We start from the raw sequence: 14,218 nt of genomic DNA, 5'->3' as shown, positions 1-14,218 counted from the left end.
ACAGATACAGAGCTGTGTGATAAAGAGACAAAGACAAAACATATACGCTCTGTGTGTCGGTGTCCTGTGTGTGTGTGTCTATGTGTGTGTGTGTGTGTGTGTGTGTGTGTGTGTGCGTGTGCGTGTGCGTGTGCGTGTGTGTGTGATGGATGTAGTGCCGAGCCTTAGGTAATAATAGCCATGATGGATTCTCACCTGGCCTGGCGAGCTGTGGCTCGGTCGATGAAGATAAAGATGTGCCGGAGCTCCTGCTGCTGCTCCGCTCCGCTGCGGGTTCGGCCCGAGCCCGGGGAGATATTAATGACATCACCCCAACCCCTCCCCCACCCCTCCCCACATACCATCACACCATTGGTCACTGGCTAACAGCACTGTTTTCAGGGCACGAGCATCCATCTGTGTCCACACAGTGAATTCAGCAGGGAAACAGTGCAGAGGAGTGACGGAGGTTAATCAGTGAAAACTTCAGATTCAGATGTCATACAGGAGACACACAGCTGGTTAGAAGCTGTCCAAATATCTGTCCAAATATCTGTCCCTGGACTAACAGACTGCGTGCACCGGGCCCAGTAACTTCTGGTCTGTTTGTTTGGCTCGAGCTGTTGATAGGATGAATTTTGAGGCTGTTTCACCGTCAGAGTTCAGGAAAAGAAACCGTCAGCGCTGTGTCCCACTGTGCTCGGCACCATCCGTAGCACACGCGATATCTCAGGTCTCTCAGGTCTCTCTGTCAGACTTTGCACAAATGTCAACTGTGCCTGAAGGATGAGCTGAGTAGATTTTGGAGGTCAGAGGTCAAAGGTCACGGTTGCATACTTTTAATTTTATGCAGGTGAATGTGATATCTGAAGAATACTTTGAAGGATGGTCTTCACACTTGGCACAAATGGCAAAAACGTTGCCATTATCACTGTAAAACACCCATAACCTCTGCTACAAACAGGCAGCCAGCCATGCGGAGGCGTACCGCCGCCATGCAGGGCTTCTAGCTGAATTTGTGAAGGGGTGTGTTCTCTCTCCGTGTACCTGGGAGCGCTGCAGCCTGTGGCCCTTTCAGGACAGCTGAGATATAGCTGAGTTTTCAGGAGTCTCCTCAGGGACGAGGAAGCGGCCTCTCTCTGTCTCTGCTGTCCTGTTTTTAGCTCCTGAATGTCTGGAGACGCTGCTGTGATTTATTCACTCCGCTGCTGCTGCTGCTCAGGTGAGAGCCGACTGTACCCACAGGATGAATGAACGGCTGTCACACCTGCTCATTCACACACAGATGCATTGTGGGATGCAGGCAGAACAGACAGCGCTGCCTGTTTTCAGTGTGAGCTGGTTCCTTCAGATTTCATTCTGGTGGAAGCTCTGAGCCGTCAGCGTGTTGAGTTTCCAGATGAAGTGTCAGTGATGAAAGGAGCTGAAGTGTCAGATGAAGTATGAGCATCAGGTGATAATGATCCAGTTTGATTGGTTAACACAGCCCTTTACCTGATGATGTCATGTTGAGCCTGGTGCAAGTTTTCACCCTGACTCAGTTTTAAATGAGTCAGGGCTTTAAAAAGGAGAGTTGTTTGAAGCCTCAGGTCTGTTGCATGTTCATCAAGATAATGAATGAATGAATGAATGAATGTGGATCGTCAGACCTCCACAGTTTGGTATTTGTGGCTGACATGCAGTCTTCCTGTCTTCCTGTGTTAAATCTGGGAGACAGAAGCCACATTTATTCCCTTTGTCACGTCCCAGTCAGATAAAAACATCTGTATTAATTCCTTCTCTCTCTCTCTCTGCTGTGTTTCCTCTTCCTTCCTCTCACAGTCACAGCTCTTACACTTTCCTCTTTCACCAGATTCTTTCCAACTCCCGTTTCAGCGTTTATTTCGGTCGCCCAGCAGCAATGATACGGATAAAAGGATTAACTTATCGTCTACCAGTTTAGAGCTCTTAAACTCAGCCGGATGGCCCTCCTGAAAATTGAAAGGATGGGTGCCAGGGAGGCTCCATTCATGGCATGTTAAATTCATTTCCTCTGTTCGTTACACAGAGCGATGTTGATGTTTAAAGCCTGAAGAGTTTGGAGCCTCAGAGACAGAAGAAGCAAAGCAGCAGCAGTGAGAGCAGGTGGGAAGTGACTGTCGAAGCTCTGCTGATCAATATGAAAAATAATGGACTGAATGACAGTGATGTGTGAAAGTGTTGCGTGAACCACACACACTTCATGTGTTTATCATGTGATAAATTCACACACTGTGCTGTCACATGTGGTTCAACACCTGCAGAAACATTTCAGTTGTGATGGTTTCACACTGGATGTTTCTCGTTTGTGAACTTTCTGGTTACTGCTGTTTAACAGTAAAACCTCAAGTAAACAAACATAAACACGCACGACAGCAGCAGTGAAGCTGCAGATCAGCACCCACTCTGTTCCCAGCAGATGTCAGTGTTACATAATGAGACTCTGATGTAACACACACACACACACACACACACACACACACTGAGTTTGTGTTCACTGGCACAGACAGATGAGGAAACAGAACGAGTCGTAGGACAAACACCTGGAACTATCAGGTCGTCACTTCACAGTCTCAGAGAGACTCACAAAAGCAACTGGATCTGGAGGGTTCGGGACGGAGGGTTCGGGACGGAGGGTTCGGGATGGAGGGTTCAGGACGGAGGGTTCGGGACGGAGGGTTCAGGACGGAGGGTTCGGGACGGAGGGTTCGGGGCGGAGGGTTCGGGACGGAGGGTTCGGGATGGAGGGTTCAGGACGGAGGGTTCGGGACGGAGGGTTCAGGACGGAGGGTTCGGGACGGAGGGTTCGGGGCGGAGGGTTCGGGATGGAGGGTTCAGGACAGAGTGATGTGTGGTCGTGGTGGAGTCTCCAGTTGTGCGTCTTTTGTTTTTTGTGTCCGTTTCTGTAACATTTTGCAGGTAAAGCTGCAAAACTGAAAATGCAAAGCAATATTTTTAGACGTTTCCTGCACAGAAACCTTTTCAGAAGTACGTGGTCTGTAGGTTCGATGTTCTCACGTCTGATCAGTCTGGAGTTTATTTACCTGTTAAATGGTTTGACCTTTGTTTAAACCGGTTAGTGTTTGTGGACTGAAACATAAAAACGTCACTGACACAAACAGCAGAAGCAGAGCAAACATCATGTGATGCCCTCAGCGTGCTCGTGTGACGCTCGATGATGTGAGGTAGGACCTGGCCTGTGTGATGAGGACGTGTCTCTGTGCAGGCAGCTCTGTGATGTGCACATTCAGCTGATCGAAGGCTCGATATCGGTGCAGGCTGGTTAGAGCTGCTCCTCTGTTACACACCAGTGCAACAACCAGTCTGGTTTTTATCCATGACCTGATGTTCTGGTTGGTTGTATGTTGGTCATTGTTCACTTTGCATGAACTCGTGAACACGACACTGACACATCATTTTTTAAGTTATGTTGAACTTGATCTAAAGCAGTTTCTTATTTCACCACCCAGCAGCGACAGATCACCATGATCCTCCATCTGGAGTGGTCTCTGAGTCCACCTGAGGTCTCAGTCCCAGTGTCCCCTCTCTTTTAGCTCAGTGTTTGGTCTCCACCAGCTCCTGAGGGAAGTATCAGGCTCTTCAGCTGCTGAATGCTGCTCCATGTTCAGCAGCTGCTCTGACTGAGTCTGTTCATCGATACCAGAGACACCTTTCACGCCGTCATTTGACACATTATTATTGTGAAAGTATTGATTATAGCTGCTGTGAATATTTCCATTTGTTCCCAGTGCGACGCAGAAACGTCTCCAGTCTTTGAAGTGATGAAGGTGCTTTTAGAAAGTCAGGTCCTGTTCTGTGAAACAAACTGTCTGACCTGAGATCAGGTCATCAGTTAACGAGACTGCCTCAGTCCAGTCCTCGCTGTGGGTGGAAAAGCAGACGAGACAAACCGCTTTCAGTTTGATGGGTTTGTCGCAGATTTGGTGGAAACGCGCAGAAAAACAATGAGAGACTGAGTCACACACACAGATATGTTCAGCTATCAGCAGGAGCATCTCCAGTCCTTCAGCATCTCGACTGTCTGCAGAGTGCAGAGTGCAGAGATAACACACACACACACGCTGCACTGTCACAGAGCTGTGTTTACCCCTGAGGCACAGGGGGGTAAACACACACACACACACACACACACACACACACACACACACACACACACACACACACACACACACACACAGATCTTGTCAGTACTGAGTAAAAACCTCCCACATGTCACTTATCAAACATTAGAAAAGCAGCTGCATTAATATCATTAATATCTCCTCGTTCCTCAGACAGATTTATACTGACGACGCAGTCACACCTGCTGATAAACACACAGGCATCATGTGATGCTACAGGCTGCAGCGTTCGACCAACCAGGCCTGAGAGAAGTGGCCGAGAACTCAGAGCCTCCAGCGTCCTGCGTGTTTCATGAGGACGTGAGCTTCACTTTAGTTTTATCATTTGAAGATAATTCCAGCTCGAACAGTTCATCCATATTTACATGCTCGAACATTTCACTGTTTATTCTGATCCATTAAATAAACAAGATTTCTACTTCAGTAAAGAACATGTTTTATTTATTCTCAGTATTTTGAAGACAGCATGTGTGATTGTGGCTCCAGCCTTTTTAAGCTGTTCAGTGTCTGAGTGGTGTTTTAGCATCAGTCACTGCTGAACTCTGTGTGTGTGTGTGTTGGTCTAAATAGTGACTTATATCTGGTTAGTTCCCATAAAGCATCATGGGATTTGTACAAAGCTCAGACCCGTCAGGTCGGAGTTTGGATCTGGAGACTGTGAATTTCTGCCTTTTTGGATTCGTAGTTGACGTTAGTCACGTGGGCATAAGACAGAGCTGTGGTTCCACTGGGGATCGAACCCAGGACCTTCTGCGCGTAAAGCAGACGTGATGACCACTACACTATGGAACCATGTGACAGGAGGTTCTCTGGTCTGATGCACGGTTCAGTGAAACGATCAGATTGAGGTCAGAGTTTGGTTACATGCTGCTTCTTCTACATGCTAACGTTGCTAACAGCGTAGCTTTACTGATCCAGGCTGGATTTAAACTGATGATCTTACTTTTATCAGACCTGCCTCTCAGCCAATTAGACGAGCTGCTCTGAGTCTCTGCCTTATTATCACTGTGTATGTTCTGTTTGCCATGTGGGCCATCACGTCTGTGTGAGCAGCTTTGAAAAAGCTCATCCATCGGGTCCATATGGGGGCCCTGAGGGCGGGAAGGGGATGGTGTGTGTGTGTGTGTGTGTGTGTCTGTGTGTGTGTGTGTGTGTGTGTGTGTGTGTGTGTGTGTGTGTGTCTGTGTGTGTGTGTGTGTGTGTGTGTGTGTGTGTCTGTGTGTGTGTGTGTGTCTGTGTGTGTGTGTGTGTGTGTGTGTGTGTCTGTGTCTGTGTGTGTGTCTGTGTCTGTGTGTGTGTGTGTGTGTGTGTGTGTCTGTGTGTGTGTGTGTGTGTGTGTGTGTGTGTGTTCGGTTGGGGGCACAGAAGGCTGAGCAGCATGTTTTCTCTCAGCATGAAGTCCAACTGGAGCACCGAGAGGCTCAAACCATCTATTTAATATATTTAATAAGCATGAGAAGGAATGATCTGTGTGTGTGTGTGTGTGTGTGTGTGTGTGTGTGTCTGTGTCTGTGTCTGTGTCTGTGTGTGTGTTGGGGGAGTGACTGTGTAATAGAAAGAGATGAATCTGTGTCACCAAGCGACACAACACAGTCTCAGGAAATGATTTTAATTTGTGTTAAATTGATGTTTTTCTATTAAAAGGATGAAAATTTCTATATTTTATATTTATATATAAATGTCTCCGACCAACACGTACTGTGTGTGTGTGTGTGTGTGTGTGTGTGTCTGTGTGTGTGTGTGTGTGTCTGCGTGTGTGTGTCTGTGTGTGTGTGTCTGTGTGTGTGTCTGTGTGTCTGTGTGTGTGTGTGTGTGTGTGTATCTACAGCCTGACATGTCTGATCCCCCTGAGCTATTGAAATCCATTGTTTCCAAAGACACTGTTACACTGGGTCACATGTTCCTTCATCACCATCAACACGCACACACACACACACACGCACACACATACACACACGCACACACACACACACACACACACACACACGCACACACTCGGCTTGTGTCGCAGCAGTTGTGTTAAATCCGAACACGGCTCACACTGCGTCAGCGTGCGGTGCACTGAGACAGGTGACAGGACAGGTAAAGAACACAGAGTGAGTCCTCCAGATAAAAGCCAAGCAGCGACCACAGATGTGTTTCCACGGGTGTGTGACAGCTGTGTGTTTGGGAGGTGGTACTCCCCCGGCTCATGTACCTGCAGCGCTCAGAGTTTGGAGCTGTGTGTCAGTTGTGTTTGGCTGCTGGTGATAAGCTTCTACTCTTTCATGTGTCGCTGGCTGAGGTGTCAGCGAACGTTACTGCGGTTAGACAGGAAACAACTACCAGGAGGTGTGTGTGTGTGTGTGTGTGTGTGTGTGTGTGTGTGTGTGTGTGTGTGTGTGTGTGTGTGTGTGTGTGTGTGTGTGTGTGTGTGTGTGTGTGTGTGTGTGTGTGTGTGTGTGTGTTGTACTTTTGTTATGAACTTCATGGGGCCATGATGCGAGTTTTAGGCCTCGTGGTATAAAGGTCCTCAGTTTACAGTCGTGTTAATGTGAGTGTGACTGTGTCACATGGTTCCATAGTGTAGTGGTCATCACGTCTGCTTTACACGCAGAAGGTCCTGGGTTCGATCCCCAGTGGGATCACAGACTGATGGAGTGGTTCTTCTTTAAAGAGAAGAAATAAATGGTCACGACTGAGCTGCTGTGTCTTCGATGTTTTTCAGCTCAGGTTCACACACCTGTGGTTTCACTGCTCAGTGGCAGCAGGTAAAACACATAAATTAAACACGTTCAAATAGAATAATTCTAATCATGCAGCTTCTCCTCTTATCTTCCATCTAACTGCTGTTTTAATTTACACCATCTTCCCACCTCTGCACCTGCTTCTTCAGTGTCGTCTTTCTAAAGAAGGCTCCGTCCTCCTCAGCAGCAGCAGCAGTGTTACTCACTTCCTCTTGTCATTTAAAACAAGTCACTGAAAGTTCACTCACTTCTCTGTCTAATCCTTAAATCTCACTTTATCTGTATCGTCTTAAGTCCTCGGTTCATGTGATGCTGTGGGGACCGAAGGCAGCGAGAGGAAGGGTGTTTCTTTTTTTCTTTGTTTTTCTTTTTGTTTCGCGCTCCCTGACGAGCGGCGCTGAAATGACTTTGGCGGCTGCTGCTACTGCGCTATAATTGGTACGAGGAGCCGCTCGCCCTGTACGATTATACGATGCAGGAGCTGTTAACGCTGCTGAGGGAGACAGAGACGGTCGTAGCTGCTGCAGCCCGGAGGACTAACCTGTCCCCTCCCTCCTGTCAGCTGAAAGACATCTGTCACGGCCTCAGTCTGCAGCCTGTCTGCTGGTCTTTAAAAGGCCTTAAAATGTCTTCAGTTCCATCTGACAAAGATCAGGCCTGAAAGCTTGTACCAGATTTTATGCTCATCCATCCAGCGCAGAGCTTTGCCCCCTAACCCTAACACTGATACGGATAAAAGGATCAGACGCACTGAGACCAATGGGCTCCAAAGTCAAACTGCTCCAGCGTTCTCCTGGATTCCTTCCTTCAGTTCTCTCTTCAGGCAGGTTCCTCGCTCCGACGTGTTCAGCTCACTCTGTCGATCTGCAGTCTGAGATCAGGTCGCTGCTGATCAGCTGAGTTCCAGCTGAGACCTCAGAGTGTTCTCCAGCTCTGGGCCTGTGGTCAGAGCAGGAAGCCAGTGTCACAGTCAAATAAAAACTTTTCAGATTGAATGTTTTCCTCAGACACATGAACAACATGCTGCAGGAAGCTTGTCACCGGGTCTGCTTCCTGTCCTTGTCCTCTAACACACGCTTTAACTCACGGTTTCTGCTTTGTGTACTCTGGTGTCCAGGTGTGTTTTAGGGACGGGGACAGAAATGGTTTTTAATTAGAGGCCGCAGCTCAGATATTTGTCAAACACATAAGTAAATAAGTGAAATACATAACAAGAGCCGATGAGCGATGTGGCGTGATGAGCTACGTTAGACTGAGCTGTAGACGTTTGTCCCAGCTGCTGCTCCGTCTCAGAGCTCCCTCTTCGTCCTCACTTTGAGCTCAGCTCAGCTCGTTGTGAGCGAATGTTTCCGTCCTCCATCCATCAGAGCCCTGAGGGACCCGCTCACCACGTCGCCTGCTCTTCTTGTTAATGCCTCCTGTCTTCAGCAGGGGCCGGGCCGGTCCAACCCTGCAGGGAAGCCGTCCCTCGTGTGTCCTTATGTTGCTGCTTTCTCTTCAGCTCCACTGATGAATTATGGAGGAGAGCAGGCGATAGAAACGCCGCACGATTTCAGCTCGTCCTGAATAAACTCAGACGAATCGGCCTCTCCAGCAGTTTCCACTGCACTGATTTCAGTCTGTGTGCTGTCGTGTTGAAGAACACTGCTCTGCTCATGTTTTTATTGTACAGTTAACGTTGCACAGGCTCGGACGTTTCAAACACCTCAGCTCATCATAACCTCCCACAAATAAAAACCTGAATCATTAACATGTAGAAATGTCCTGTGTTCTCCTCTGCTTTTCATTTGTCTGCTGATGTGTTCTGAGTGAGGCTGAAGATATTTTAACGTGTCTGATTCGTCCTTTGTCGTCTCCAGACTCAGACTGTAAATGTCCCGCAGAGCGAATCCCGGCCGTCCTCAGCGAGGCTCTGAATATTTCAGCAGTGAGCTGCAGGTTCTGGGTCAGTGTGTCAGTGTGTGATCTGGGACAGGCTGCAGAGGAACTGAGAGAGGAGCAGGGAGGAGGAGAGGGAGCGGGGAGGAGGAGAGGGAGCAGGGAGGAGGAGAGGGAGCGGGGAGGAGGAGAGGAGAGGGAGCGGGGAGGAGGAGAGGGAGCGGGGAAGAGGAGAGGGAGCGGGGAGGAGGAGAGGGAGCAGGGAGGAGGAGAGGGAGCAGGGAGGAGGAGAGGAGAGGGAGCGGGGAGGAGGAGAGGGAGCGGGGAGGAGGAGAGGGAGCGGGGAGGAGGAGAGGGAGCGGGGAAGAGGAGGAGAGGGAGCGGGGAGGAGGAGGAGAGGGAGCGGGGAAGAGGAGAGGGAGCGGGGAGGAGGAGAGGGAGCGGGGAAGAGGAGAGGGAGCGGGGAGGAGGAGAGGGAGCGGGGAAGAGGAGAGGGAGCGGGGAAGAGGAGAGGGAGCGGGGAGGAGGAGAGGGAGCGGGGAGGAGGAGAGGAGAGGGAGAGGGAGCGGGGAAGAGGAGAGGGAGCGGGGAGGAGGAGAGGGAGCAGGGAGGAGGAGAGGAGAGGGAGCGGGGAGGAGGAGAGGGAGCGGGGAGGAGGAGAGGGAGCGGGGAAGAGGAGAGGGAGCGGGGAGGAGGAGAGGGAGCAGGGAGGAGGAGAGGGAGCGGGGAGGAGGAGAGGAGAGGGAGAGGGAGCGGGGAAGAGGAGAGGGAGCGGGGAGGAGGAGAGGGAGCAGGGAGGAGGAGAGGAGAGGGAGCGGGGAGGAGGAGAGGGAGCGGGGAGGAGGAGAGGGAGCGGGGAGGAGGAGAGGGAGCGGGGAAGAGGAGGAGAGGGAGCAGGGAGGAGGAGAGGGAGCGGGGAGGAGGAGAGGAGAGGGAGCGGGGAGGAGGAGAGGGAGCGGGGAAGAGGAGAGGGAGCGGGGAGGAGGAGAGGGAGCAGGGAGGAGGAGAGGGAGCAGGGAGGAGGAGAGGAGAGGGAGCGGGGAGGAGGAGAGGGAGCGGGGAGGAGGAGAGGGAGCGGGGAAGAGGAGGAGAGGGAGCGGGGAGGAGGAGGAGAGGGAGCGGGGAAGAGGAGAGGGAGCGGGGAGGAGGAGAGGGAGCGGGGAAGAGGAGAGGGAGCGGGGAAGAGGAGAGGGAGCGGGGAGGAGGAGAGGGAGCAGGGAGGAGGAGAGGGAGCAGGGAGGAGGAGAGGAGAGGGAGCGGGGAGGAGGAGAGGGAGCGGGGAGGAGGAGAGGGAGCGGGGAAGAGGAGGAGAGGGAGCGGGGGAGGAGGAGGAGAGGGAGCGGGGAAGAGGAGAGGGAGCGGGGAGGAGGAGAGGGAGCGGGGAAGAGGAGAGGGAGCGGGGAGGAGGAGAGGGGAGCGGGGAAGAGGAGAGGGAGCGGGGAGGAGGAGAGGGAGCGGGGAGGAGGAGAGGGAGCGGGGAAGAGGAGAGGGAGGAGCAGAGGGAGCGGGGAAGAGGAGAGGGAGCGGGGAGGAGGAGAGGGAGCGGGGAAGAGGAGAGGGAGCGGGGAAGAGGAGAGGGAGCGGGGAGGAGGAGAGGGAGCGGGGAGGAGGAGAGGGAGCGGTGAGGAGGAGAGGGAGCACTCCACCGAGCACTCCACCGACTGCTGATCGCAGAGCAGTTTGAACCGTCACACGAGATCAGACGTTACATGTCAGGACTCTGCATCGTGTGACGGTTACGCAGCCACAGCAGATCTGCTTTAAGAAGACAGAGACGCACACAAAGAAACACAAAACGACCACACAGAGATGCAAAGCAACCTTTCTGCTGTTTACATGTCTCCCTTTCACTTCATTACTTATCAGCGTTTCCCTGACAGCAGAGGTGGTTGTTGTGTTGATTCACGTCTTTTTCCCGCTGCAGCCTGAAATCCTCCGAGTTTCTCGGAGCTGAAGCAGCTTCTCCTCCTGCAGCCTGGAGTTGAAAAGGGCACAGTTAATGAATATTCTCATCTGGCCTAGATTCCAGGATAAAGCCTTGTAGGTGCTTGAAGACAGCGCCTGTTAGCTTGTCTTTGAAATATGAAGTGTGTGTGCAGGGTGTGTGTGTGTAGGAGTCATTTTTGGAGGCAGTCAAAGGTCGCCGCAGATAAACGACGACGCCCGCTGGAAGCAGAGCGAGGGTTTTTCTGCTGAGGAGCGATTTCACAGCCACATTAAATCACGTTCTTTTCCAGGTCAGCGTTCGATGATCAATGACGTGAACTGAGTCGTTTATTTCTGCCTTTTGTTTTGTTGTTGTTTTGTTTTTCCTGGAGGTTCACGGCCCAGGTTTTCTCAGTAACACCACAGTGTGTGAGTCATCCGACGGGAGGAAGCTCAGATCAGTGTAGGTGTAAAGTGTTATCTGACACCATCAGGGGCAGATTCAGAATCAGTGAGGTGTGTCCCGCCGGCGTCAGGAGCAGGACACTGATGGAAACTCACCGTCAGAGACGCTTCACCCTCTGAGATACCTGAACTCTTCATCCACTGCTTCACCTTCCACCACGATCGTCTTCCAGAGAGTGAAGTTACTGGATGTTCACACAGCTTCGATCCATCATCCTGTCACAGAGACGAGCGGCGTACTCGTTCAGGTGACGAACACTTTGAGCCAATGAGACGTTTGAATTGAAAACGGTGGCAGATTCATCTTTGAACAGCTGGTGAAAACGAGAATGAGAAAGATTGTTTCCCCTCAGAGCTTAGTCAGTCCTCCACTGTCCATCGTTCCCTGTCCCCGTTCCCATTGGAACCCTCAGGATGTGCTCTGGTGCTCTGTCTGGGTCGATCCCATTGTGGATCAGGTCTGTCCCTTGGATTGGTTCCAAAATTCTGGATCCGACCTCTGCTTCTACGTGGCAGGTAGATCTTAGTAGAGTCTCTGTCACATCCTGTGGCTGAACACGGAGACGACACACACACGAGTTCGTAAAAAATACACACGACAAAGACACACACACACACACACAGGTGTGTCTTTGTCGTGTGAATTTTTTACGTGTGTGTGTGTGTGAGATGGCAAACAACCAGATGGCTGATGGGAGGAGACTTGACAGGAGAGGTGACCAGCACTGAGGGGGGTGTTTGTGGGCCGTCTGTACATTATTCACATGTTCTTACATCAGGATGTCGTCTGTGTTCGTCTGGATTATTTTTAAAAAGGTAAAACTTCAGTTACAGAAATCAAATACAAAATCTTTAAAATGGTTTCAATCCGTTTGCGGTGTAAACACAAAGAGGATCAGCACGACGCTCCGTCGTCCTGCAGCTCTGACGCTGATCACAGCTTCCTGTTCGCTCAGGAAACAGGAAACACACCTCTGACCGGCCGCTTCTCCATAACAACAGCACCTCACACATTCAGCACAACAATCCTTCCTGCACTGCACACACACACACACACACACACTCAGGCTTTGTCCAGATGGGCTGAGTGAGCGGAGCGTCACCAGAGGAGCCAGTCACTGTGGCCCCGACAGATTTTGGCCCCTGGACCGTCTGCACCGTCCGTGGCCCTGAGGAGAACGGACAGACGAGTCCACAAAGTGGGAACTTTAACCAAAGAACGAATGAATGTGCAGATTTCACACTGGATCTGGTTTCTTCCATCAGAGACGTACGTGATCTACGTGCGGCTGAAGAACGATGGCCTCTCAGCTCTGTGTGGGAGGGGTTACCTGCTGTAGTTTCACGAGGTCATGACGTCACGTCCTGTCTGGATCCTGTCCCACTGGCTTCAGTTGTCTCTGTCCTGCTATTACAGACGAGAAGCAGCCGCAGACACTGGAGTCGCTCGAGGACTCGTCCCTTCTCCTGTCGAGCCGCCGTGTTTAGCCTGTGAATTACAGAGGCTTATGGGAAACGGTGTTTATTAAAGGCCTCTGAAACATAAATATTGAACACACACTGATATTAGGTCATTTAGAAAAAGACAGCGTGACGTTGAAAGACTCAGTCACAGACTTCAGGGGGATTTTGAACCAATCACACGGCAACAACCTGAAAAAGCTACGAAAAGAAAACTGACGAGTGTTTCTCTCTGTTCTGTCTCGCAGGTTTGTCGGCGGCTGTGAAGAAGACACACACATGTAAGTTCACTGTTTTCTGTTCTTCCGTGCTGCTGTGGAGCTGTTGGGTTGATGGGAGCTGTCGTCCCTGGTGCTCCTGGTTCACCTGGAGCTGAGGCGGTGGCTCAGCTTTTTAAGCTGCTGGTTTGAGCTCAGGAGATGTGCTGACTACCCAGAATCCTTAGCTCTGGGATTTTTAGCACCATGAACTAATTTAAGTTCAGCTCAGTTTTACTGGTGTGAAATCTCAGAGCCTGTGAAGGATCTGAGGCCAGGTGGTCTCAGGTTCTGATGCACTGAAAGTTTGTTTTTTACCGTAAACCGTGGGAGAGCTGTGAGTGTGCACGAGCGATAAGGAGGAATGTGTGACGGGGGCTGCTGCCAGACTCCAGTCTCTCATTACAGCTGATAAGAATGGATAATGAATGAGATCCTCCTGCAGTTGTGTGAGCCCGGGATGATCGCAGGGAGAAACACTGATCCTCCAGGTGCTGTGGAGGCATTTTCCAAACAACTCGTAACGTGCCGCTGAGAATCTATTGAGTGGGTCTGATGAGAGGAGGCGGAGAGCTCCGCCGCCAGCCGTCGAGCCTTTCGAAGCGTAAATCATCCTCCTGTTCTGCCAATTTGGAGGAAGAATGAAGATCCTGCTGCTCCTCAGTTTCCTCTCTCTGCTGGCAGGACTGGCTCTCGCCTGAAGCCTGAATGACTTCAGCGCTCTGATATTTACTCAGCCCGGCTGTTTTCAGGGAGCTTAATCGTTTCCACTGATGCTCCACGGCTCAGTCGGGATTTGTTTTATGGAGCAGAGAGGGATGTTGGGTGAAGTGCCCCGTTAGCTCGCGCTGCACTTCAGTCCTCTCAGTTCCTACTGAAAATCTTATTTAACTTTATTTTGTAAAGAAAGTTGTGTGTTTTTATCCACTGCTCAGATACACAGGAACAACACGGAGTCACTGTGATATCATGAAGCAGGGACTTAAAGTGACTTAAGTGTTCGGATCAAGTAGCTGATGAGGAATGAGGAGTGTCAGATTTAGTGTCTGCGTCTGTTTTTGTTTTTTTCATGTGTGACACCATGTGTCTGTCGTCGTCCTCTGCTTTGGTTTTGTTATTTGTTCTCTGTGTTTCACACCTGCTTCTCTCCCGTTCACGCTGTGTCTCCTCTCCCTCTTTGCTTCTTTGAACTTCTCGTTTTGTGAACCGCAGTGATGGAGGGAGACGTGTGGTTTTTTTGTGTGGCTTTGTGCGATGATGTGTCCATCGTGATGCCGCTCTTCGTCCTGATGAGGAACAACTCTCATCGCTGAGGGAAAACTTGGCAAAGTAAACTACGTCAAACACAGTTATAATATGAATATAG

General features: G+C 50.8%; 1 protein-coding gene and 2 non-coding genes across 3 annotated transcripts in view; 2 read left to right on the top strand and 1 right to left on the bottom strand.

The window, feature by feature from the left end:
- LOC121196160 (nuclear receptor ROR-alpha A-like) overlaps positions 1-14,218 on the top strand; it is a 48,727-nt gene that overhangs the window by 15,465 nt on the left and 19,044 nt on the right. The window lies entirely within an intron of this gene.
- On the bottom strand, positions 4,859-4,931 carry trnav-uac. Its single transcript has one exon. It is a non-coding gene; the product is annotated as a tRNA-Val (tRNA).
- trnav-uac lies at positions 6,694-6,766 on the top strand. The gene has a single exon. It is a non-coding gene; the product is annotated as a tRNA-Val (tRNA).

This window comes from Toxotes jaculatrix, chromosome 1 (assembly GCF_017976425.1).
Source record: "Toxotes jaculatrix isolate fToxJac2 chromosome 1, fToxJac2.pri, whole genome shotgun sequence".
NCBI lineage: Eukaryota > Metazoa > Chordata > Actinopteri > Toxotidae > Toxotes > Toxotes jaculatrix.
This window is presented reverse-complemented; position numbering and strand designations above follow the sequence as displayed.